This window comes from Eucyclogobius newberryi, unplaced genomic scaffold (assembly GCF_026437365.1).
Source record: "Eucyclogobius newberryi isolate DKJ021-1_F unplaced genomic scaffold, fEucNew1.0.hap1 SCAF_13, whole genome shotgun sequence".
In the NCBI taxonomy this organism is placed as follows: Eukaryota; Metazoa; Chordata; class Actinopteri; order Gobiiformes; family Gobiidae; genus Eucyclogobius; species Eucyclogobius newberryi.
This window is the reverse complement of record NW_027315757.1, coordinates 20,984,413-21,011,756: the sequence shown is the minus strand read 5'-3', so window position 1 is coordinate 21,011,756 and position 27,344 is coordinate 20,984,413. Positions and strand designations below refer to the sequence as shown.

At 41.6% G+C, this 27,344-nt stretch overlaps 1 protein-coding gene across 1 annotated transcript in view; it reads right to left on the bottom strand.

Annotated features, from left to right (window-relative positions):
* The window catches only part of gjc1 (gap junction protein gamma 1), a 69,997-nt gene extending 51,671 nt beyond the window's left edge, over window positions 1-18,326 (bottom strand). Inside the window, exon 1 of the mRNA XM_072442900.1 lies at window positions 18,277-18,326. The gene's annotated coding sequence lies outside the window, so the exon portion shown is untranslated. The remainder of the gene's footprint in view (window positions 1-18,276) is intronic.
* Between the last annotated feature and the right edge of the window lie 9,018 nt (window positions 18,327-27,344).

Here is a 27,344-nt window from a genome sequence, read left to right as displayed (position 1 = left end):
ATGACTGGAAAAAGTACTTTACATTTATATGTTTTTCTGGATTTTATAGATCCAAACAAACAAAAAAAGACTTGATTTTGCTTCTAAAATAGTCACGGTTACTATTATTTTAGTTCTTACGGTTATACTGGGGCTTGAATAATCACGATTATCGATTTAAACGCGCGATTTTGACGTGACTAAATATGAAAAATCAATAAATTTGCCAGATAAACAAACCTAAAGCTCTAGATCTCCTCGCGTTGTACACTTTTGGTCAGGTTTGTGTTTTTTTTGGAATGGGAAAATGGAATAGGTCAAATGTAAAGGACAATGAAGTATTTCAACTCCGACATTGACAATTTTATATTATTTTAAGAGCAAGCGAATTATGTCATTAATCCAATATTCAAAATCAATAAATAACAGTGAAAAAGTGGAAGTGGGATGGGATTTTTTTCCTTCTATTTCTAGAAAACACTTTATATTGTATCGGGCTGTTGTCTTTCGGTCGCTTTGCCGATTAATCGGTTGATACTGTAGACTATATTTTTTCTTTGCTGACTAATCATTTCAGTCATATTTTCAAGAGCAAAAAGCTGGAGCGTTGTGAGTGAAAGCAGATTTATTATCCGCCTTTTTGCTGACGAAGATGCGTTTTTTTGCTGTATTTCTCGGCGCAGTAGAAGCTTTGTGTGAAAATACGCTGAACGTTTTTGCCGATAACGCCGACTTTCCAAAAACCTTCCGTACGCTCACAACGTGCGCTCACAAGTACGCTCACAACCGTGCGCTCACAACCGTGCACGCTCACAACCGCACGCTAATAACTGTACGCTCACAACCGCACGCTCACACCCGTACGCTCACACCCGTACGCTCACAACTGTACGCTCACACCCGTACGCTCACACCAGTACGCTCACACCCGTACGCTCACACCCGTACGCTCACACCCGTACGCTCACAACCGTACGCTCACAACCGCCTCACGCTCACAATCCCGCACGCTCACAACCGAACGCTCACAACCGTACGCTCACAACCGCCTCACGCTCACAATCCCGCACGCTCACAACCGAACGCTCACAACCGTACGCTCACAACCGCCTCACGCTCACAATCCCGCACGCTCACAACCGAACGCTCACAACCGTACGCTAACATGATTTCAGAACACGAATCTTAATTTGACTAGTTTTGATTTAATTTCTTATGTGGCATAGAACATTGCACATTGACAAGAAGACATTTATAACATTTATACTAGAAAAGAAAATACATTTGCATCTTGGGTAAATATGAATAAATATACTGAAAAAAGCCAGAAAAAACACATTTATAAGTAAAATAATAAAGGCCCATTAAGTAAATACATCATGACTAATCAAAGTCATTGAAATGAATTGCACGTGTCACGACTCGTACATGAGTGCCGTGCGTCGCGTGTCTGCATTCCTGCCGTTTTGTCCTGGATTGTACGTTTAGAGCGGAGCCGGAGCCGCCGACCGTGAACTCGCCGCCGCTCCGTTCGGCTCGGCCCGTGACAGGAAGCAGAGGGGACACCGCTGCCAGCATTCGACCAATCAGACGCGAGCGCCCGCCAACACACACCGTCAACAGGCAAACGTTTCTCTGCGGGGGTTTAATGCAGGGCAACGCGGGGCACAGGCGCCATCCAGGTGTGTTTCACTCAGACATGACAGTTTGAACTCAAGAAGAAGAGGAGAAGGAAGAGGAAGAAGAAGAAGAAAAAAGAGGAGGAAGAAGAAGAGGAATAAGCAGAAGATGATGATGATGAAGAAGATGATGAAGGAAAATATGAAGAAGATGAAGAAGAATATGATGAGGAAGATGAGGAAGATGAAGAAGAAGATGAAGATGAAGATACAGAACATGAAGAAGAAGAAGATGAAGATGAAGATGAAGATGAAGACGAAGATGAAGAAGATGATGATGAAGAAGAAGTTGAAGAAGATGATGAAGTTAATGAAGAAGAAGATGAAGATGATGATGAATAAGAAGATGAAGAAGATGATGAAGATGATGAAGATAATGAAGATAATGAAGAAGAAGATGAAGAAGATGGTAAAGAAGAAGATGATGAAGAAGATGAAGAGATGAAGAAGAAGAAGAAGAAGAAGAAGAAGAAGAAGAAGAAGAAGAAGAAGAAGAAGAAGAAGAAGAAGAAGAAGAAGAAGAAGAAGAAGAAGAAGAAGAAGAAGAAGAAGAAGAAGAAGAAGAAGAAGAAGAAGAAGAATGTGAAGCATGTGAACTAAGGAGACACACAAGCGAGAAGGCTGTGTCATACATCACAGAGTACATGTTACTGAAGCTAAATATACTTATATATATATTATATATCTGGTACTCTGTTATATATCTGGTACTCTGTTATATATCTGGTACTCTGTTATATATCTGGTACTCTGTTATATATCTGGTATGTGTGATGGGCGGCAGGACAGCTTTAATGTGAAAAGGGGACAGATAGATCTACTAAATATACTGGAAATTTGTGTTGACGGATGAAGAATGGGAAAGTAAATGAACAGTTTTCTTGCATCCAAGATGGCGCCGCTGAAGGCTGCCTGGGCGTTTCGGTGCTCTTTGTTTTGTCTGTTTTTGGTCTTAAATTGTGTGTCCGAGTGCTCTTCATTGTTTTATTGGTTTGTGTTGCATCGAATCACCAAAGCAAGGTCCTATGTTTGTGAATTTTTGTTAATTGACAATGGCAATAAACTTTTTCTGATTCTAAAGACTGGAATGAGTGTCCCTAATGTCACTTCCTGTCATTTTCTACAGATTTTTCAACGTTTTCTCCACAAATACCTGCTCGATTGGTGTCAAACTATGATTTATATGTACGACAGGTATAAACGCACCAAATAATGTCAAAATTAGAAAATCGTAAAAATCTGTCACTGGCACTTTAATGGTTTGAAAACATATCACAAATCCAATCACAATTGCAAAAAAACCCAGAAAAACAATCATATTTCCCAGCTTTACTTATAAACATTTTGCACACTTACACCATTTCCACGACGTTTGCGGCTCGGACACGACCGGCCAACGCACGAAACGTCAAATCAAACCCGCGAGACGTCCTTCGTGTTTGACGGGCGACAACGCGAATGAGAGAGGGCTGTCACTTCACGGCCCCGCCCCCTCTCCCCCCGCTTCACTGACCCCGGGGACGCAGCGTAACCTGTCAGGCCGAATCACCGAGCGCGCCGCAGCCGTCCAGCTCGTATGTAAATGTGTCAGCAAGCACACATGTACGCGGTGAATATGCATGTTCACAGTGGAGCGGAAACATGTCCGCTCGCTGCACCGGCTCCAGCTGCAGCGCTGCAGTGGCGTTCTGCTCAGGGCGTTTGGTGCCAACAGAAGCACATGGAGTCGGTTCAGTTTAGGAGCCTCTTATAGACGGGCAGAATTCAGCTTTAAGTGGAATTACAGGTACTACTTTACATTACATACACTACATCTTAATTAGCCTTAATAAAACATGAAGAATTTATTTTCACAATGGCTTTTTCGTATTAAACTTGCTGAATGGAAAAGTAATGGTGTCGGCACATAAACGTTTGTTTTACTTCTGGAATAATAGATTAAACTGCGATTCTCACAAATAATTAGTTAACCTTAATAATCCTGACATCCTTATAATTGTGATACTACTTTGAGTTTGTTGATACAGAGCGCTGTTGAGTATTTTTTTAATTTATTTTTCAAAAACTACTTTGTGACAGTACTACAATGCTGGAGCTTGTTCAGAGAAAGGAAACTTGTTCACGCCAGACATTTGACACATTCACAGTTTCGATGAATACAATTTCAAACCCTGTCAAAACCTAATAGAAAATATGAAGTATGAAGCACTTGCAGCTGCTCGGTCTCCATGGCAATAATATTACCAATCTCCATGGAGACAAGCAGGTGACACTACCGAGCCAATTCACGGGCCAGATCTGCGGAGAAACTGTATAAACAATAACATCTCGGTGGCCTCATAAAAGTGACAAAGTGCACCTTTAAACACCTTTAGCCACCTTTAACCACTTTTAACCACCATTAAACACCTTTAACCACCATTAAACACCTTTAACCACCATTAAACACCTTTAAACACCTTTAACCACCATTAAACACCTTTAAACACCATTAAACACCTTTAAACACCTTTAACCACCTTTAGCCACCATTAAACACCTTTAAACACCTTTAACCACCATTAAACACCTTTAACCACCATCAAACACCTTTAAACACCTTTAGCCACCATTAAACACCTTTAAACACCATTAAACACCTTTAACCACCATCAAACACCTTTAAACACCTTTAACCACCATTAAACACCTTTAAACACCTTTAACCACCATTAAACACCTTTAACCACCATTAAACACCTTTAAACACCTTTAACCACCATTAAACACCTTTAAACACCTTTGACCACCATTAACCACCATTAAACACCTTTAACCACCATTAAACACCTTTAAACACCTTTAGCCACCATTAAACACCTTTAAACACCTTTAACCACCATTAAACACCTTTAACCACCATCAAACACCTTTAAACACCTTTAGCCACCATTAAACACCTTTAAACACCATTAAACACCTTTAACCACCATCAAACACCTTTAAACACCTTTAACCACCATTAAACACCTTTAAACACCTTTAACCACCATTAAACACCTTTAAACACCTTTAACCACCATTAAACACCTTTAACCACCATTAAACACCTTTAAACACCTTTAACCACCATTAAACACCTTTAAACACCTTTGACCACCATTAACCACCATTAAACACCTTTAACCACCATTAAACACCTTTAACCACCATTAAACACCTTTAAACACCTTTAACCACCATTAAACACCTTTAAACACCATTAAACACCTTTAAACACCTTTAACCACCATTAAACACCTGTAACCACCATTAAACACCTTTAAACACCTTTAACCACCATTAAACACCTTTAAACACCTTTAGCCACCATTAAACACCTTTAAACACCTTTAACCACCATTAAACACCTTTAACCACCATCAAACACCTTTAAACACCTTTAGCCACCATTAAACACCTTTAAACACCATTAAACACCTTTAACCACCATCAAACACCTTTAAACACCTTTAACCACCATTAAACACCTTTAAACACCTTTAAACACCTTTAGCCACCATTAAACACCATTAAACACCTTTAACCACCATCAAACACCTTTAAACACCTTTAGCCACCATTAAACACCTTTAAACACCATTAAACACCTTTAACCACCATCAAACACCTTTAAACACCTTTAGCCACCATTAAACACCTTTAAACACCATTAAACACCTTTAGCCACCATTAAACACCATTAAACACCTTTAAACACCTTTAACCACCATTAAACACCTTTAACCACCATTAAACACCTTTAACCACCATCAAACACCTTTAACCACCTTTAAACACCTTTAACCACCATTAAACACCTTTAAACACCTTTAAACACCTTTAACCACCATTAAACACCTTTAAACACCATTAAACACCTTTAAACACCTTTAACCACCATTAAACACCTTTAAACACCTTTAACCACCTTTAAACACCTTTAACCACCATTAAACACCTTTAAACACCTTTAACCACCATTAAACACCTTTAACCACCATTAAACACCTTTAAACACCTTTAACCACCATTAAACACCTTTAAACACCTTTGACCACCATTAACCACCATTAAACACCTTTAACCACCATTAAACACCTTTAAACACCTTTAACCACCATTAAACACCTTTAACCACCATTAAACACCTTTAAACACCTTTAACCACCATTAAACACCTTTAAACACCTTTAACCACCATTAAACACCTTTAACCACCATCAAACACCTTTAAACACCTTTAGCCACCATTAAACACCTTTAAACACCATTAAACACCTTTAACCACCATCAAACACCTTTAAACACCTTTAGCCACCATTAAACACCTTTAAACACCATTAAACACCTTTAGCCACCATTAAACACCTTTAAACACCTTTAGCCACCATTAAACACCTTTAAACACCTTTAACCACCATTAAACACCTTTAACCACCTTTAAACACCTTTAGCCACCATTAAACACCTTTAAACACCTTTAACCACCATTAAACACCTTTAACCACCATCAAACACCTTTAAACACCTTTAGCCACCATTAAACACCTTTAAACACCATTAAACACCTTTAGCCACCATTAAACACCATTAAACACCTTTAAACACCTTTAACCACCATTAAACACCTTTAACCACCTTTAAACACCTTTAGCCACCATTAAACACCTTTAACCACCTTTAAACACCTTTAGCCACCATTAAACACCATTAAACACCTTTAAACACCTTTAACCACCATTAAACACCTTTAAACACCATTAAACACCTTTAGCCACCATTAAACACCATTAAACACCTTTAAACACCTTCAACCACCATTAAACACCTTTAACCACCTTTAAACACCTTTAGCCACCATTAAACACCTTTAACCACCTTTAAACACCTTTAGCCACCTTTTGTACTTAAAACGTGGTACTACAATAAAAAAACAGACGCTACTCTACATCAGTTTCTCCTTAAATCCACTCGTTTTGCCAACTCTAACCTTCTTCTATGACGTTTCTTTTGTTCATCACTTGTGTCTCTGTAACACAAAAAACTGTAACACGTATGAAGCTAAACATGATCAAACGTACCACGGTGACATATTCTCCCTTCTAAACACCAGACTCACGCCATCAGCGGTGGGACGGCGCCTGTTTGGAGTCGCGGTGCCCTCCGAGTCTGAAGTGACGTCTGACTTCAGCCACACTCGCCCCGGGTCGCCTCGGTGCGCCTCTGGCCTTTCGACTCTCGTCTTCGCCATCGCGTTTGCATCTTTTACTTCGGTCCGACGTGTTCAGGGGAGAGAAAAAGGCCAGAGTGTGATGCGACGGGACGCGCAGTATTTATTAATTCTGATTGTGTAGCATTGTGTTGTATTTAAGAATGTGCAATTGTTTTTCTCAGACTTTTTTCCGTAAAGATGACATTGTAAAAGAAAAACTGTGAGTCAAAATCACCCGAATCTATTTGTAAAACACAAAATATACCTTTATTGCCATTGTCAGTGAACATTGGTTTGGTTGAGTTTATATCGAACATAAAAAAGAAAGGAAAATAGTTTGAAAAGGAGCGTGTAGAAGTGTATTTACCCTGTTTCAACGCAGAGTTTACATGGCAATTATGACATAAAACTGCTTTTCGGCGACACAACAAACATTGAACGAGTTTGAATTATTTCAATATACTTCACTTCCTTTCACCGTTTGAAAATGAGTCAACGTTTGTATTAGTAATAATGCAGTAATACGGGCGTGTACAGTACAGTACGGCTTGCATTGAATACCTTTCGAATCATTTTCTCTTCTAAAATCCTTCTCTCTCCATCGCAGCACCACAGCCTTAACATCTGTGTTTACAGCATTTACTTTTGTTCATCCAGGTACAGTAGGTTACCAGAGTACTCATATTTGACTCATTTACAGCTCGTACTCTTTCGTCACGACCGCCACTGGCCACTGCAGGGCCCAGCAAAATAACGACCCGTGATTTTACCCACAATGATCAATCGCAATGTTTGATTTCACATTTTACGCCTTCATTTCTTGAGCACGGGCGAGGCAGGCTTTTAATCGGTGACATTTAACACAACATACTCTAAGTTCGGACTCCAAACCATGCACTTTCACTGAGGATTGACTTTTACACGATTTTACACAATGGCTGCAACTTACAATTAGTCAAACAGTTATTTCTGTTGCACATTGAGATCTTTTTAAATACATTATCAACCAAGTAAAAGTAAATACGGTGACTCAAGGCTTCTAGATAGAGAATATTTGAAAATAAAGTGTAAAATTGATGAAAATCTCAATCAATTTCAGTTTTTCCCCCCACATTTTGATATAATAATTGCTATTTGTATTAAAAAAGGGTCTTTTTATATGAGTTTTTATATGAGTTTTAGAGTCTGTATAGTCCAGATGACGACTAGGATTATCAAAATGTTCTATTGTCAGCAATTAATCAGCCCAATAATAACATTAATTAACCTGTCAAATCGACCCTTTTCGCATTCCACACCATCTCAACCTTCCACGATCTTAAACTTAACCAATCAGACAAACTCCTGATTCAACAACACCTCTTTTTTTTTCACCCTAAACAAACCCACGCGATCGACTTTGACGTGAACCGAATCCCCCCCCGTCGTCGTCAGATCCCGACTGTCCTCTTTCGTTTCCGTAAACGCGCGTCGCCTTGAATCATGCGCGGGGACGTCGTGAGTCGTCCGTGAGTCGTCCGTGAGGGGTCAGAGCGGGACCGTGGGGCTCGTTTCCCTGAGCAGTCATCCTGAGTCACAGAAACCCCTCCCCCCTCCCCCGCCGCGACGCACAATCACCATTCCACACGCGCACACGCACAAAAAACACACACAACCGCGTTCAAACCGAGCAGATTTGAGCTCTTATCGCCGCGCAAATGATTAAAACGAAAGGTCAAACGTTTGTCTAAAAGCGCCACCGTGGAGCTTATTATAGCCAAATTTAATGACAATTTAATTAGAGAGTGGTTTTAATCATTTCACATTTATCTGCAGATGCACGGCCGCGTCTCGGTGTAGTCGTTATTTCAGTAGTAACGGTACGGAACGACGTCGGTTTGTGAAATTGTTCGCCCAGAAAATTGCTCCATTAAAACGCAGTGAAACAGTCCCACTTAAGTATGATAAGTACTTCAGGTTAAGCTAAGACAGGGGTATGTAATTACAGCCGATCATCTTAACGGCCATTATTACACGCAATTATCCATTTTATTATTTTCGACTCTTGAGGTGCGCATAAATGTTGAAAATGTACCTGTCATTTGGAGCTTTTTAGTTGAAATGAGCCGTTTTGTGATGGATACGTCTGTTCTTTCTATGATTATGATTCAAATAATTGGGATTATTACTTTCCGAGCTTATCGAGCAGCGTATACTTTATTCATAACGAACTTGTTTTAAATGTGCGATGAATGAACATGAATTGAATACACATTTTTCATCATTGTAACAATAAAATAATCGTTGACATAGCTGGAACTATATTTATGGTATATGTGGGGACCTTTAATTTGCACTAATAGGAATCGTTTGTCTTCTCACAATGCTCAAAATAGAATAAATCTTTGTCAGCTTTTTTGATCTGTAGAGCTTTGAATAATTAACATCTATCACTCGTTAATGATTTTAACTACTTAAAGCAGAACTAAGTAAAATTGTCACCTGATTGAACGTCTTTGTAAATCCCTGTGATGGTTAAATGTATATTTTTGAGGAGTTTGAAGTGTCGGTCGTCTGTTGCCGACAGCGACGCCGCGACAACTCTCCTGAGAAACCCTGGCACTGCTATTTATATTTGGCAATGTGAAATGTTTTTTGTAAGTGATTATACTGTCTTATTCTAAAAAAGAAAGAAAGAAAAAGTGGGGGGAAAGAAAAAAGTGAGAGAAAAAAAGTGAAAAAAGAAGAAAAAGGGGGGAAAAGTGTAAAAAAGAAGAAGAAAAAGGGGGGAAAGTGTAAAAAAGAGGAAAAAGGGGGGGAAGTGAGAGAAAAAAAAGTGACAAAAATAAGAAAAAGGGGGGGAAAGTGTAAAAAAAGAAGAAAAAGCGGAGAAAAGTGAGAGAAAAAAAGTATAAAAAAGAAGAAGAAAAAGGGGGGAAAGTGTAAAAAAGAGGGGGGAAGTGAGAGAGAAAAAAGTGAAAAAAGAAGAAAAAGGGGGGGAAATAGTAAAAAAGAAGAAAAAAGTGGAAAAAATAAATAAATAAAAAAGTGGGGGGGAAAAGAAAAGCTTTTTACGTCTATTTTCTAATCATGTATTTTCACAAAGAAGCTGCAGGGGGCGCTCTATCGCCGAAGTTACTAATTTTGCGCAAGTGTAACTGTGCTATTTCTTTTGTATTTAATGTTTTCTTTTCACAATTTTTCCATTACAAAAAGAAGGTTTAATAAAACAATCCGTCTTTAAGATTATTGTGTCCCGAACCATTAGGTCTGTGGGGGACACCGCAGTGCATTTTCTACACTTTCATGACCGGCGCTTTGATATTAAGCGTCTCTCCTCATCGTGCATTCCTCTAATTACATCACGTCCTCGCAGCGCGTTCAGCAGTTTGGATCACGCCACAATCAATCAGGTATTTCTTTCTCTCAGATGTTTGGGCTCTTCCACGCAGTTCTCGCTAACTGGCTTTGAAATATCCAGGTATTTTGTGTGTGTTCAACGAGCCTGGATTCCCTCGCTCTGACACGGCTGCCACGCCCCGTAAACGCCGTTAAGGCCATAAGCGGCAGAAGAGGGTGTGATTAAGAGGGTTCGAGGTCGTCGGACGGACAAGCGTTTACTGCCAACGGCGTGAGCGTCAAGTGCAGCCGCTTTAACAGTTCAGCCACAGCCACGGGACCGTTATCCCATTAGGTTTAAATGTGTGTATTGTCGTTTTGTCATGGAGAAATGAGGTGTATTAACATATAGTTTTATAAGCATAGATCATCAGACCATCATGACTTTTCTGTCTGGTTTCAAAGTAATCACACTTCAAATAAATGAAAACAAATGAAATGCAGGTTAAGAGAAGCGATATATTGAATAAAATAAGGTTCAGGTTCAACAAGTAAATGCGATTGGTCAATATTTCAATTTAAAGCAAAAATAGAGTTCAACTATAGATATTATTCAAAGCGGTGCAGTTAACTCTATTGTAAACAGATGTAAACAGAAGTTACGTTTCGCTTATGTCCAGAAGTCAATATTTATTTTTGTAAATTCAGTTTTTAGGTTTCAGATTTTTTTTTTTTTAAGTTAGATTTCGCCGACAAAAAAGGTGTTAGTTTGTTGTCTGGACTTGATTTGGACTTGGTCTGAACTTGGTCTGGACTTGGTTTGGACTTGGTTTGGACTTGGTTTGGACTTGGTCTGGACTTGGTTTGGACTTGGTTTGGACTTGGTCTGAACTTGGTCTGGACTTGGTCTGAACTTGGTCTGGACTTGGTCTGGACTTGGTCTGAACTTGGTCTGGACTTGGTCTGAACTTGGTCTGGACTTGGTCTGGACTTGGTCTGAATTTGGTCTGGACTTGGTCTGGACTTGGTCTGGACTTGGTCTGGACTTGGTCTGGACTTGGTCTGGACTTGGTCTGAACTTGGTCTGGACTTGGTCTGAACTTGGTCTGGACTTGGTCTGAACTTGGTCTGGACTTGGTCTGAACTTGGTCTGGACTTGGTTTGGACTTCGTCTGAACTTGAAAAAAAAATGATCCAAAAGTGGAAACAGATTTTGAAGGTATTTTTAGGTTTTTAAATGAATCCAAAATCTTAAAAATAAATAAATTGGGCTTAAATTTCAACATTTGGAAATCATTTGATAATTACAGTTTCACATTGTTCTTCTTTGTATGAAAAGGTTTGAGCTCCGTACACTGTTGTTACAACACAAATAACCCTGAACGATGTGTACGTTTGTAATGAGTGAGCACAGCGCTGATTAAAAGCCCAGGAGCACTTTAATCGTAAATTAAACAAAGCTACAAATAAAATTAAGCTCTGGGATATAAACGGCTGTATTGATCATTATTATTACTCATGAATATAGCATTAGCCTGAGCTCGGAGCGAGACGTAAACGATTGGGACGGTTCTGGACGAAGAAGCAGCTCTGGACAAACACAACTTCAAAAGAAACGTCATCAGTCTCACTCAGAAACGCCACAAACACAAGGAGAACATGCAAACTTGTCTTGAGGAGCAGAATCAATGGCTTAAGGATGATTTAACGAGACATAAAGTTTATTTTAATGATTTTTTTATGGCTCTATCGGCCTTGTTTGGGAATGTCTTGTTCATTTCACTTGCAATTTAACTAGTTGTTTCTTGTTATCCAGACGGAAATGGAAATGGAATTGAAATAGAGCAACAATGGACAAAATGGGATCTTTTATCTTTTATTTTGGATTTAATAAGCATATATTCTTTGGATGCCACGCCTCATTTATAAACGTATTCTTTACTCATCTGGTGTTCTCTCTGGTCCTACCCTGTTTTTGTTTTATGTTCTAAAAATAAAGAAAAGAAAATAAAGAAAATAAAAATCCGCCACCTCATGACAAAGATGCATTTTGTTGTGGATGATGAAGAGTGGGAAAGTATATGTACATCTCACTGCAGAACCACGGGTTCACATGTTTGGAGGGAATTCTGTCAAAGTACTGAATTCTATGTCAAAGTGCCTGTTACTCACAGGAAAGTGCAGACTGTTGGAGAGGATGTGGCAGCAGGAGGCAAACCACTATCACGTGTTCTGGAATTGTCCAGTTGTTCACAAGTTTTGAGATCAACAAAGCTTTACGGACAATTTATGACATCACCATCCCACTGGGTTTCAGAACTCTGTGTTTGGTCCTCAAACACAGAGGACTCCTGTCACAACCAGCAGCTTTCTCTGGAACATCGTCCTGGCAGCGGTGAAAAAGGACTGAACATTATACTGGATATAAAATGGAAAAAAAATACATTTGAACTGACATTCAAACATTTGACAGACTGGATGTTTTTTGTAGGGTTCTCTAGACCATGACTTTATTTTTTTTTTTCATTTATTTGTTTGTTGGATGTCTGCTGCTCTTTCTTTTTCTCTGTGTTTGTTTTTGTATGTTCTTTAGTATAAAAACAAACTAACTTTTTAATTGCGAAAAAAAAAAAATCTATAAATAAAGTTTTTTTTAAAAGGGGGATTTTCCACAGAGGACATTTTACAAACGCCACATCCTTAAAATGTACCCCATATATAATGTATAATAAAGCTCATTGTCAAAGCTAAAAAATAAAAAATGCTAATCGTTTCCAAACCTTTTATGTCAGAAAAACTGTGTGAAAGATGTATGTCTATAAACTGCAGTCTCAATCGATCATCAGCCTTCCACATTTGCCATTGAAAGGTCAAAGTCTGCAAATCACCCAGTGCGCTCTTCGTCTACAGTGCATTAGAAGAGGAGAACTTCAAACCCCACGCCTCTCCTGGGCCGTATATTCTTCTCCTCCCCCTCGTTCCATCATAAATCACTTTTTTTTGCGCCCCGGAGCTTGTAGACGCCTGACTTTTCTGGGACACTTGCCGATCATTTAATAAACATTCATGCACAGTGTATCACTTTTATCTGCCAGCTCAGGCCTTTTTTTTCCTTTTTGGGGGGCGGTGGACGGATGGATACCTCACACCGAGCCAGAACTCCAGAAGCAAAGTAATAGAAAAACATAAAAAAAAAAAAAAAAAAGGTACGACGGCGGGCACATCGGTCACGGCGCCAAACTCCTGCCTTCTTCTGGCTGCCACCGAGAATCCCGGACTCATCTCTCTTGGCGCGGGGGTGGACAGGGTTTCGCTGTACTTGGGACTGGCCACACGCGCACACAAGTATAATAGATTGGAGAGGTGGCGCGGGCACAGTTGAACGTATGGAAAAGCGATTCATTATAGCGGCTACAGTAAACGCCTAAAGGAGACGCGATATGCCAAAAGCGCACTTAGGGCAGGGACGGCGGGACGAAAAGGACGAATGGCGGTATATGCATCTGCTGGCACCCGACCAAAGACGGCGTTGTGATTAACTGGGCGACAGGTGCTGTATAGAAAACCCAGCTCCAACTCTGCACATGCAAAAGTGATGTCATGCTCCACTGTAATTAAAACATGTGATATTTTACATGTTAAAGTGCTTATGACAGGTTTATAAGTTTTTTTTATTTTGACTTTTTTTGGCGTATTCATGCCTGTTGTACGTATATATTATAGTTTTACACAAATTGAGTAAGTATTTGTAGAGAAAATGTTGAAAAATGTGTAGAAAATGACAGGAAGTGACATCATGCTCCACTGTAATTAAAATATGCAATATTTTACGTGTTAAAGTGCCCATGAAAGGTTTTTAATTTTTTTTAATTTTGACTTTTTTTGGTGTATTCATGCATGTTGTACGTATATATTATAGTTTTACACAAATCGAGTAAGTATTTGTGGAGAAAATGTTGAAAAATTTGTAGAAAATGACAGGAAGTGACATCATGCTCCACTGTAATTAAAACACATGATATTTTCCATGTTAAAGTGCTTATGACAGGTTTTTACGATTTTTAAATTTTTACTTTTTTTGGTGTATTCATGCGTATATATTATAGTTTTACACAAATTGAGTAAGTATTTGTGGAGAAAACCTTGAAAAATCTGTAGAACGTGACCTCACAGCAGTCTTCCAAGTTTATGCATAATTTACACAAAATTAACAACTTTTTTGACTGTCTAATTATTTAATTCAACAAAATAAACTCGCTTTCATTTATTTTTATTTGTCAAATAAAATAAATTGTAACATTAGATGATTTTTTGCCCAGTGTTTGCCGGGTACTTCCCTGGTGTGATGTCATCAACTGCAAACAGGAAGTGAAATGATAAACCTTAAAAATTTGCAATTCTGTGAAAACATTTGTATAATATATTGCAAAATTAAAAATATATTTATCTTAACTGCATTTTAGTTCAGTGAGTGGTCCAGCCTGTAGAGGGCGCTTTAAAGGACACATAATGTACTTTTTTCACGTACTTTTTATTGAACTTCAACATCAGCAGATCCTTATTTTACATTTTGTTCATTGTAAAAATTGAAGAAGCCACAGAAGAAGCCACAGAAGAAGCCACAGAAGAAGCCACAGAAGAAGCCACAGAAGAAGCCACAGAAGAAGCCACAGAAGAAGCCACAGGAGAAGCCACAGAAGAAGCCACAGAAGAAGCCACAGAAGAAGCCACTGAAGAAGCCACTGAAGAAGCCACTGAATAAGCCACTGAAGAAGCCACAGAAGAAGCCACAGAAGAAGCCACAGAAGAAGCCACTGAAGAAGCCACTGAATAAGCCACTGAAGAAGCCACAGAAGAAGCCACAGAAGAAGCCACTGAAGAAGCCACAGAAGAAGCCACTGAAGAAGCCACAGAAGAAGCCACTGAAGAAGCCACAGAAGAAGCCACTGAAGAAGCCACAGAAGAAGACACTGAAGAAGCAACAGAAGAAACTACAGAGGAAGTTACAAAAGAAGTTACTGAAGAAGCCACAGAAGAAGAAGCCACAGAAGAAGCCACAGAAGAAGCCACAGAAGAAGCCACAGGAGAAGCCACTGAAGAAGCCACAGAAGAAGCCACTGAAGAAGCCACAGAAGAAGCCACTGAAGAAGCCACAGAAGAAGCCACTGAAGAAGCCACAGAAGAAGCCACTGAAGAAGCCACAGAAGAAGCCACTGAAGAAGCCACAGAAGAAGACACTGAAGAAGCCACAGAAGAAGCCACTGAAGAAGCCACAGAAGAAGACACTGAAGAAGCAACAGAAGAAACTACAGAGGAAGTTACAAAAGAAGTTACTGAAGAAGCCACAGAAGAAGAAGCCACAGAAGAAGCCACAGAAGAAGCCACAGAAGAAGCCACAGGAGAAGCCACTGAAGAAGCCACAGAAGAAGCCACTGAAGAAGCCACAGAAGAAGCCACTGAAGAAGCCACAGAAGAAGCCACTGAAGAAGCCACAGAAGAAGCCACTGAAGAAGCCACAGAAGAAGCCACTGAAGAAGCCACAGAAGAAGACACTGAAGAAGCCACAGAAGAAGACACTGAAGAAGCCACTGAAGAAACTACAGAGGAAGTTACAAAAGAAGTTACTGAAGAAGCCACAGAAGAAGAAGCCACAGAAGAAGCCACAGAAGAAGCCACAGAAGAAGACACTGAAGAAGCAACAGAAGAAACTACAGAGGAAGTTACAAAAGAAGTTACTGAAGAAGCCACTGTGGAAGTTCGGAATCGGTTAATCGAAAAATCTTGATTATTCAGATCAGAATATAATCGTAAATGATCCTAAAAAGTAAGAATTGTGACTACTTTAGAAGCTAAATTAAATTGTTTTAAATCAATCTACAAAATACTTTATTTTGTCATACTGAAAGTTCTATTTCATTGAGCTGGTCACGAATGTGAGAAACAGTCACATGTTAAACGAGATTTCCCACACTCTCCTTAATACAGTTGATTATTAAAAATCAACTATAAATTGCAATGTTTTAATAGTTTGCTACAAACCTTTCAATACAGCAAATATTCTGACAGACGAAAATACAAGTACAATTTCTTATCCTCTTTACAAGTAAAGCAATTGGGTAAACGACAGCGACTAGATGCTAACGCTAATATTCAGGATTAACATGAGACCGAAACCAGTAACAATCAAGGTGAAATTCACAAAAACCCGCCTCTCGACCAAATCGCTCTCGCTGATCCTAAACTTGAGGAGATTATAAATACAAACGCTCCCAAAGCAAATGTCAGTGCCACTTCCTGTTGTTAGTCTGCATCGCACGCAAAGCAAGCACAATCCACGCGCTTCTATTTGAACTGGAAATGTACCAAATCCATCACTTTCACACGGCGACCGAAGATCTCCTAAAGCGCACGCCGAGCAGAGAAGAACTCATTACGGTGCTTTATATTTGAGCTTCTGCTGCGACGGCAATGACAAATGTTCTTTACAGACACCAGCGTGGAATATTTCTAAGGAATCGCACACAATGAAGCGCTTTGGCATCAAGATGGATAATGCCCCACGCGGGTTTGCACTCCGGGACCAGGGCTCGGAGGGGCAAGGTGCGCTCACGGTATTAGGAATTCACTCAAATGCACAAATGGAGAGATGGCACGGTGGTTTTAGGGGTAGTGTGTGTTAAAGGGGATGTTTGAGGTTGAAATAAGTAGTAAAGATTGTATTACAGTGTCATTTGGAAGGAGCAAAAAGCACAAATGGCAAGAAGACACGTTTATATTCTCCGTACAGTTAATTTCTCATAATATCTTTGGGTTTTAAATGTGTGGAGGTGTTTTTTGGCAGGGTCGACGCGGATAAACGTGCAATTTGGCATGTTTTTAACGTGAGCTCGTGCAACACCGAGGAACAAATCACTTCAAAACGTCAGCGAGGAGAAATTTTGCAATATTAATGTTTAATGTTACGGTAAATTTGTACGAAAAAACGTCACGATCGCATGCGTTTTAAGCTTTCGAGGCAGTTATTCGCCTTCGTTTTCTCAATGATGATATTAAGACTGAATGGAAAGACCCTAGATTAAGTGCAGATTGTGCTGATATGATTTAATGTTATTTGTACATTTGTAGAATAACATTGTGACCAAAATAATCCTGATAAATTAGGCAATAATCGTATCTCTAATATGTGTTGTTTATGAGTCAGGTTTTGTGTGTGTGTGTGTGTGTGTGTGTGTTTTAATAATAATTGTAGTCTTCACTGACAGAAACAATTCGCCTTCCTCCATTCCCACAAACCCACATGTGATGCAACATAAGCCACACAATCAGATCACACTGCAGATACTCACACCTGCTATTGTCCGTCAAGCGCGCGCCACGAAACCTCACATTTTTGGAACGTTTCAGACATCATCAACAGCCTTTAATCAACACAAAAGCCACACACGTCAGGGGAAATCAAATCAAAATGAAGAAGCCGTCAGTCTCAATAGTGTAGTAGATTTCCCCTGAGCGCCTGGTAGTGAGCGCCGCACGTGCTTCTGTAAAACGTAGTGGATTCAGCCCCAAAACCTGCACCGCCCATTCACCCACGCGCCGCACACACAGCAGGGACCGACCGCACAAAGAACAACACATTCTGCAACATCGCAATTCCATCTTTGCCCAATGCGCGCTTAATTGGCACGATTACGACACGACGCGCGCGCTCCAAATTGCGTTGCGCGTTTTTTTTTTTTTTTGGTGCGCGTTTTTTTTTTTTTGTTGTTGTGCGTGTTTTTTGTAGCTGCGCGCACCGGTTTGATCTGCTTCGGCTCGCGGTTCAGACAAGTTGCTCTCTTGTTGCACGCGGCAGCCCTCATCCCGCACCGTGCCTCTGTCCGGTCCGCGGGGGGGGGGGGGGGACGACGGACGGACGTGGCTCTGAAGCGCGCGCGTGCGTCGTGTGCCCCAAAAACGCACCGCGGACCCCCAGCAGCGCGACGCCAATCAAGTGGGATTTTTTTGGGGGGGGAGATCCACCACCGGACAAAGACAGGACAGACACCGGGGTGTGGGGGGGGTCCTTACCGCTCCGCGAGTCCGTGAAGATGTTTAAAGGTGTAAGATGACGTTGTTGTCGCGTTCTTCCTTAAGGGGACGTTGGACTTGGTCAGGTCCAAACTGTAGCCCCCCCAACGCGAGGACGGAGCCGCGCGGGACGAACGCTCAAGCCTCAGTCTTTTGGGGGGTCTCAGGCCAGTCTTTTTTTTGGGGGGGGGGTCTCGTCACGGCACCAGCGGGCACTCCTGCATGCCCCGGGGGCTCACCCACGCGCCGCGCAAGTCTCCGGCGGGTCGAACTATGTGGTCTGCCGCGTAAAACCGGTGCCAAAGATCCCGCGGGCCCGCTCCGTTACGGCGACGCGGCCAAACAATAGCGTGGTCATTTTCTATTTATTTATTTTGGGCACGAGCTCCACGATTCGGTGCAAAAGTCGGAGATCTCAGAAGCTGTTGCGTCCCGCGTCTGGAGGGGAACAAAAGTGTGAACAAGAAAGACGCTCCTCCTCGCGCGCGCCAGCTGGCTCCGGTACCGTCGCCGCACGCGTAGTCCCTCGTTTACCCCCGGGGGTCTCGCAGAAGTAGGAGTCGCTCGGGAGAGCCGCGGCACGGTGCGGATCGCGTTCACGCAGCCGCACGTCGCGTTCCGGAGTCGTATTTATCGGCGCCGCGTGGGTCTTCTGACAGCGGCTTGGATGATTGGGATCAGCGCGTGAGTGACAGCGGACACCGGAAGCCTCGCGACCCTCTCTCTCTCTCCCTCTCTCTCTCTCCCTCTCCCCCTCTCTCCCTCCCTCTCCCTCTCTCTCTCTCCCTCCCTCTCTCCCTCCCTCTCTCCCTCTCTCCCTCCCTCTCTCCCTCTCTCTCCCCCTCTCTCCCTCTCTCTCCCCCTCTCTCCCTCTCTCTCTCTCCCCCTCTCTCTCCCTCTCTCTCTCTCCCTCCCTCTCTCCCTCCCTCTCTCCCTCTCTCCCTCCCTCTCTCCCTCTCTCTCCCTCTCTCTCTCTCCCCCTCTCTCTCCCTCTCTCTCTCTCCCTCCCTCTCTCCCTCCCTCTCTCCCTCTCTCTCCCCCTCTCTCCCTCTCTCCCTCCCTCTCTCCCTCTCTCCCTCCCTCTCTCCCTCTCTCTCCCCCTCTCTCCCTCTCTCCCTCTCTCTCCCCCTCTCTCCCTCTCTCCCGCTCTCTCTCTCTTTGCGTGGAGGAACGTGGAGGATGTTGCGCGCGCCCGTGGCTTTGACAGTGCGCGCTCACGAGAGGTCACGCAGCAGTCTCGTGCGCATGAACATCTGCTTTAACACGGACAATTTTACGCGAGGATGAACCGTTAAATATGGAAGAGCAGATACATTTAATACAGTGTTTTTGTATTCTTATTACTTTATTAGGGTTAGTAGAAAAGTGAAAGGCCGTTGTCCACTTTGATTAGATGTAGTTCATGTCACTTGAAAAGTAAAAGTACAAGAAATTACTCAAGGAAGTGTTAAAATCAAAGGATTTGGGGAGAGGAATTGTCTGGAGGTGACATCTGATTTGTCATTTGAAAGTTGATTTAATTGGAAGAATAAACGCTTTGCACAAATTCTGGTGTTTTCAAAGATAAACACAAATAATTGACTTAATAAAATCTGAAAGAGCGGCACAAGAAACACAAATTAAATCAATGTTAAGTTTTGTCACTTGTAGACTTACTCCAGCCAAACATCCAAACATTTTACCCAAGAAAGAGTATTGTTAAATTGTAACTCAAGTATAAAACTAATAGTACAAAAACTACTCTGAGAAGTCAAATTTCTGTAAAAAGTGGCCCACCTGTGCACATAACACGGATAATCTTGCTCAAGGACACGGAAACAAAAGGCATCATCAAATGCAGGGTTTCTAGAGCAAGCATTATGTCATATGCCTCATATTGATTCATATCTGGTTTATATTTTGTTTTTTTCACTGTTTCCTGGTGGTGATGTAAAAAAAAAATAAAAGGAACTCCTGTAAAACATCTGCAGTACTGATGTAATAAGTTATACAAATATATGTATATGCATTTATATAGTTGTATATAAGAGACTAAGCAGGTTAGAAGATGTGTTTGGATGGGTGAGATTTAAAGTGCCCCCTACAGGTCGGACGACTCATTGAGCTAAAATGTATTTAGAATTTTGCTTAAAAATTATCAAAATGTTATCATAGAATAGCACATTTTAGAATTGCACTTCCTGTTTGTAATTAATGACATCACGCTAGGAAATTACCCATCAAACACTGGGCAAAAACTTATCTAATGTCGCAATTTTTTTTAACTTGACAAATAAAAATATATGAGAGCGACTTTATTTTGTTGAATTAATTTATAGAGAGTCAAAAAGGTTGTTTCTTTGTGTAAATTATGCCTAAACTTTGACTGGAGTGAGTGTCCCTAGTGTGATGTCACTTCCTGTCATTTTCTACAGATTTTCAACGTTTTCTTCACAAATACCTACTCGATTGTTGTAATACTATAATTGATATGTACAACAGGTATAAAAACACCAAATTAAGTCAACATTAGAAAATCATGTGTAAACGCAGCAGCCCTGAAGAGACATTATTAGAGACATAATAAGAAACATTATCTGTCAATATGAGCCAAAACATCTTCATCTTTTATCTTAAATCGGCAAAAGCTGATATTTTAGCTTCGTCACACTTTACTGAACCAATTCAGTTTAATAAAATGTCACTTTATTTTGTGTGTGTGTGTGTCTCTTTCTGGCTTTGCTGCTGTTGTCTGGCAGTGTTTGAAGGTTTAATCTGTTCAATTTCAGCGTCTCCGGGTGCATTTCAGCGCCGTAGACGTCAGATTAATGCGGTCGGCCTGTTCGGACTACACTCTGCAGAAGATCCCATTCAAATCAGATTTCATGCAACGTATAAAGACGGCTTGTGGCGCACTTGAAAACAATCAGATCCGGGCTGTTCACACGTGTCATGAAAAATCAGATCCGGGTCACATTTGGGCCAAAAAAAAATCAAATTCGACGTAGCACAAGATCTGTAAAGTGACTATATGTAGGTTATGTACGCACTGGAAACGTATGATTTCTATATTGATCCTGCATCATGGGCCAACAGTCTGTCTTGATCCTTAAATGAGACAAATAAACAGCACAGTTTAGCGTTTGGTCAAGTCGGCTGTTTAACTTCATTTAACTTTTGTTTTCTACATCCGCACTGTAAAATGAGCCTTTGGTGACAAAAAACCCATGGCACAAATGCATTTTCTTATGAATGGCCAAAAACGAAACCAGGACCAAGTGGCAATAGACAATTCACTGCACACAGTAAAAGAATAAAATGTGACCAAAAATCCATTATAAGTTGGTTTATTGCCTCTCTGTTCAACTGCCACGTGCCCACACTGCCTGCTAAGCTCCTCCCACCTCACCCTATTTAACCCTGTGACAGACAAAAACAATGAACTCAATTACTTAACCAAATAAGCAGAAATCATTTAAACAATACGCAAAATAAAGACAAATAACCAAAAATAACTTACCGTATTTTCTGTACTATAAGGCGCACTGTCAATAAATGGTCTATTTTCAATCATTTTTCATATATAAGACGCACCGGACTATAAGGCGCATTAAGCAAAACAAAACGTGCACCACACAAAATCGCTTCAAAGTCAGTAAACACAACCAGAATTAATCCATATATAAGGCGCACTGTGGTTTTTTGAGAAAATTTAAAGGCTTTTAAGTGCGCCGGTAAAAAAATATGATAAAATATCAATCGATATCAATCAGCCTTTATTTATAGAGCCCTTTACAACTGTCAAAGTGCTTCACAATAAAAAACAAGGCAATACAAAACTAAGTAAAAACAAACTGTACAAAATAAAGTGTCATTACATTACAAAGTGTTAAAAGCCAGTCTGAATAAATATCAATAGTGTGAAAAATATTCCTCTTTATTACCCAGTGAGACCTTCTTTCAGTTAAAATAGAGTCATAATTAAATGTATCTGAGTTAATAATATTTCAAGAATAAGACACATTTCACACTAACACATGCACGTTCATGGTCAATGTGTTTTTTTGAATCCTGTTCTGGAAACAAATATGAATGCATTTCAGACATACATATGGGCTTATATTATACCTATTTTTATTTTGTCAACCAGCTATTTAAAATGTGACAGATCCTGACAATTGTAGTATATTTAAGATCTGTTCCCGTCTCGAGTTGCGTGGCGTTCTGGTCACGGAAGCTTCCGGTGAAGACACACTGTGGAGCTTTGGTTTGCATGTGCTAACGATCTGAGCCAATAGAAAGCTCCACAGTCTCCAGCTTAAACACCAAGGCCCAGATCTGGACAGTGACTCCTCTCTGGGCCCCGGGGTGCGGGACTCATTCAGTCATGTGACATGGAATTTGGTGGCCTTCAGCGTCTGACCTTATTCTTTCTCAGAACCTCCAACTGTGAGTGTTTTAGTGCAGGATAAGCCTTAAAATGAGACACGGCTCATTTTCACATGGCATTGCAAAGAGACAGACGTTTTTTTTACATAAGAATAAAGCACTTTGCAGCTAAATTGTTAATTCGTTAATTTTACTGTAAATATATAGAAATATTGTACAGACGGGGAGCAGTGCCATGGAAGCCCAGAGAGGAAGGTTTAAAAAAAGATTAAATATAAAAGGTGCGTCATTTTTCTCCAGATGCAGTATAAAAAGTGTTTGAATCTGTCTAACTCGTCCCTGGCGCTCACAAACCCGTAAACCGTTAATATCCACACGCATTCATTTTTGAACAGCGCTTTTCTCAAGACAAAGCGAAGCTAGTGAAGTGCGGCCAATCGAGGCGCTGCTTTTGGCGGCGCTCACTTCCAGGTTTGGCGAAAGGTAAAATACTTTGTCGTAAGTGCGCAGTGGTCTCATTTAGTTGCAAATAGACACTTTTTATTCATCTAAAAAAAGGTCAGGTACAGAGAAAGCGGTTTGGTGCAGGGGAAGTTCGATACATAAATGAAGTACGGACACATCCCGGTGAATTGGCTGGTGCAAAATGACTTCTGGCCTTGAACTGATCAGCGATGGTTGCTCAGAGTCGACAGTCAGTTTGTGTCAATGAAGGAAAACAAAGATCAGATCATGAGCTACGCATTACAAAAGTTGAAAAGAAAAATTCAAATTGAGGAACAAACACAGGTTGAACAAGGCCTAATCCAGGGCTTGTCAACATAAGGCCTGGGGGCCAAATCAGGCACTCCAAGCGATTTAATCCGGTCGTCAACCCAACTTCCAAAAGAAAAAAAAAGAAAAAATAGAATAAAAAAATGTTTACTGGTTTATTTCTGGGTTAGCTCTAGTTTAGACTGTGTTTAGTGCTTGTTTAATTCTTCTTTAGAACTGGGTTAGTCCTAGTTCAGACTTGGTTGGTACAGGCCTAGTCTTGGCAATGTTGATAAAGCATTTTGTATATTATATCTCTCTTAATTTGTGCGACCCAAACTTACAGTAATGGCGACTTGACCCGCGGAAAAATGTATTTGAATAGCCCTGACCTAACTCAAGACTGACTAAAGCAAAAGACCAAGCCAAACGTGGGAAAACATTAGCAACGTAACGAATCGAACGGCTATAAACCCTCAAGTACCATCTGGAGACCCACTGCTTTAAAATATGTGACTCCGTGCAAATAAAATGGGACGGTTTGAACTACTCCACCTCCGCTCGGTGAGAATATGCGATGTCTTTGGTGACATTGGCTAAACGCTGACACAACCTTCACCGTTTGCATCGGCGCAGTGCGAACGTGGGACCGGGAGTGATTTGTGTCACGACTTTTTTTCCGTGAGCGCGGTGTCAGGCTGAGATGGGCCCCGCCGCCTCCGCTGACTTTAACTCCGCGATCCCCGTGACGTTAGTTTGAGCGGACAAGTGTGATGGAGCAATGACAGCGGTTAAAAAAAAAGGTGCGGCGGCGTTTACTGTACGGAGTGTCACGGGAACTTGACGGTTATATAAGACGGTTTTAAGTCCGTTGTTGTTCTCACGCCAGATTGAGTGTCAGTGTAGGGGGAATAAAGTGTTTTTGTGCAGTTTTTGCTCCGTTTTCCACTCTAAACTGAACACTTTTGAATCCCGGATATGCACTTGGCTTGGCTCCTGATCCAGTCCAGGTTTTATTTTGGGTTCAAGGGGGTTACAGACCGCGGCGGCCGAAGCGTCCAGTTTAATTCAAAGTCCTGCGTTTCCCGCTGTGCGATTTCTTCATTTTTGCGGCGCGATTCGTGCATTTTTGTACGCTCTCGGTGCTTTGGGCGCGCGTACGAGGCGCCCGAGGCGCCCAAAGCGGCCAGCGCGACATGTTCAGCTTTGTTCAACTTTCTGCAGCAGATGCGCCGTACGACCCGGAAAGAGACCCAAAACAAACCCCGCAAGATAAAAAAAAATCTTTAGACGCAGCTCTTGGAGCTAACCCTAACCCAAATAATGACATTGACTAAACTCTGCTCAGCTCTGAAGTATATGCGGGTCCAAGACGGGCCCCGGAGCCCATCGCCTCCGCTTTTGGACTTTGTAAAGTTAATAAACCGAAGCCATGCTCCTCTATTTACACCACGAGAAAAGCAACACAGCACAACTCCTCCACTGCGTCCGGGGCGTTTGTCTTCAAATGTACAGGCGTCTAACTTCTGCGTCGGGCGCGATTCGGCCGCCGCGGTGTGTACGGGCCTTTAGTCCTGGTTTAGTCCCAATTCGGATGTATTCCCCACTAAACACTGATCCAGTCTGGTTCATGTTGTTTCCTCAGACCTCTCCATCTAAAGATTCCTTCCTGATTCAAAGGATTTTGCTAGGACCTTTCTCCATTAAAAATATATATCACATATTGATCTGAAATGCGAGGTTGCTATGACAATGGTCACTGTGCCAAATCCTTCAAACCAGGAAGGAATAATTATGTCTGCAACGCAAGATATTCATGGGAAACTCAAGGTTTTTATATAGTTTTATAATAATAATAATGCATTTTATTTATAACACAAAACATCTGCACAAATAATAATGTACCAAGCATAAAAACATGCAGCTTCGTTTTTGTGTCTAAAGGTGCAACATGTATTAGAAAGAATGCTTTATATACAAAAATGTAAGTATTTCTGTGTTTTATTTACTTATTTTAGATTTTTTCTCCCCCGTTGAGACGATGGCCAATAACCAATGTCAGTATAAATATTTGAAAATACATGACATCGTCCACACATTGAAGTCAAGTTGTAATAAAGCTCACAAACCAATTTCAACCATGAAAATGTCACATTAACGACGTATCGGCCGTTCCCGTGTTACATTGATACACTTTTATTTACCTTTTACCTGACTCCTGCACCTCTGAGGCATTGCGCGGCGCCGCAGAGGCAGAGACGCAGCTCGAGAAGGTGATTGATGAAGCAGTTCAGTGCGAGATGGAGCGACGGGGGCAAAGGTCAAGGCCATATTTTGCAGGAAGCGAAAGTGCCTCAGTTGACCAGCGCACACCCACGCACACAAACAGACACACACACATATATATACACAATCCAGAGTCAGCGTGGCTCTATATTTAGCAGTGGGAGCACAGATTGTCATGAGGGCCGGGGGGCTGCGTTCAGGCCGGGGCCGGGGCCGGGGATGAGGGCCATGTCTCAGCGCTCTGAGTCACTTCACACATGTGTCTCCTGCTCCCGTTATGGCCTGTAAATACGTGCGGAGGAGAGAGGTTTGATGTCACGGTAATGCAAAGTCTGTTTCAGTGGTTTTAGTCATGCAACGAACGGGGGGAATGTGCTGTGTTCATAAGCGTGTGCATGTTGTGTGCATGTTGTGTGCATGTTGTGTGCATGTTGTGTGCATGTTGTGTGCATGTTGTGTGCATGTTGTGTGCATGTTGTGTGCATGTTGTGTGCATGTTGTGTGCATGATGTGTGCATGTTGTGTGCATGTTGTGTGCATGTTGTGTGCATGTTGTGTGCATGTTGTGTGCATGTTGTGTGCATGTTGTGTGCATGATGTGTGCATGATGTGTGCATGTTGTGTGCATGTTGTGTGCATGTTGTGTGCATGTTGTGTGCATGATGTGTGCATGATGTGTGCATGATGTGTGCATGTTGTGTGCATGTTGTGTGCATGATGTGTGCATGTTGTGTGCATGTTGTGTACATGTTGTGTGCATGATGTGTGCATGTTGTGTGCATGATGTGTGCATGTTGTGTGCATGTTGTGTGCATGTTGTGTGCATGTTGTGTGCATGTTGTGTGCATGATGTGTGCATGATCAAATCAAATCATCAAATCAATTTATTTTTGTAAGGCCCAAAATCACAACAACAGTTGCCTCTGAGGGCCACAGGGAGAAATGAATCAACAATGTCTGTGGTGGCGATGGAGTCAGACAATGTCTGTGGTGGCGAGGGACGATGTCCCAGGGTCCTCTGTCCTTAGACTCTCCTTCTCGGCCAGGAAAAACTACAAAAAAAAACCTCTTTGGGAAAAAAGCGTAGAAACCTGGAGGAGTTCCAGTGAAGGAGAGATCCGACTCTCACAGACGGACAGACGGACACGAGGAGACTGGAGCTGGACCCACTCTTCAGGCAGAAGAGGGACCGTCTGAGTCGAGCTGGACCCACTCTTCAGGCAGAAGAGGGACCGTCGGAGGCGAGCTGGACCCACTCTTCAGGCAGATGAGGGACCGTCGGAGGCGAGCTGGACCCACTCTTCAGGCAGAAGAGGGACCGACTGAGGCGAACTGGAGCCACTCTTCAGGCAGATGAGGGACCGTCCACACAGGGCAGGGACCACTTCACCAGGGGAGGGGCATCTGGGTCCACAGGTCCTCAGGAGTGAGAGAAAGAAAAGAAGGCGGTGAACAGTTTGCAAGTGGAATCAAAAAATAAATATTGTTTGATAGCATAAGTAGTCAGAAGAAGAAGAGGATAGTGCTCAAGCTGTCATACTTCCCCCAGCACAGTTACTCCTAGGGCAGCGTAGCTGAAGCTGTGGGTTTATGTTTCTGTTCCTAACTACTCTGACCATAAGCGATTTCGAAGAGGAACGTTTTAAGCCTGGACTTAAATG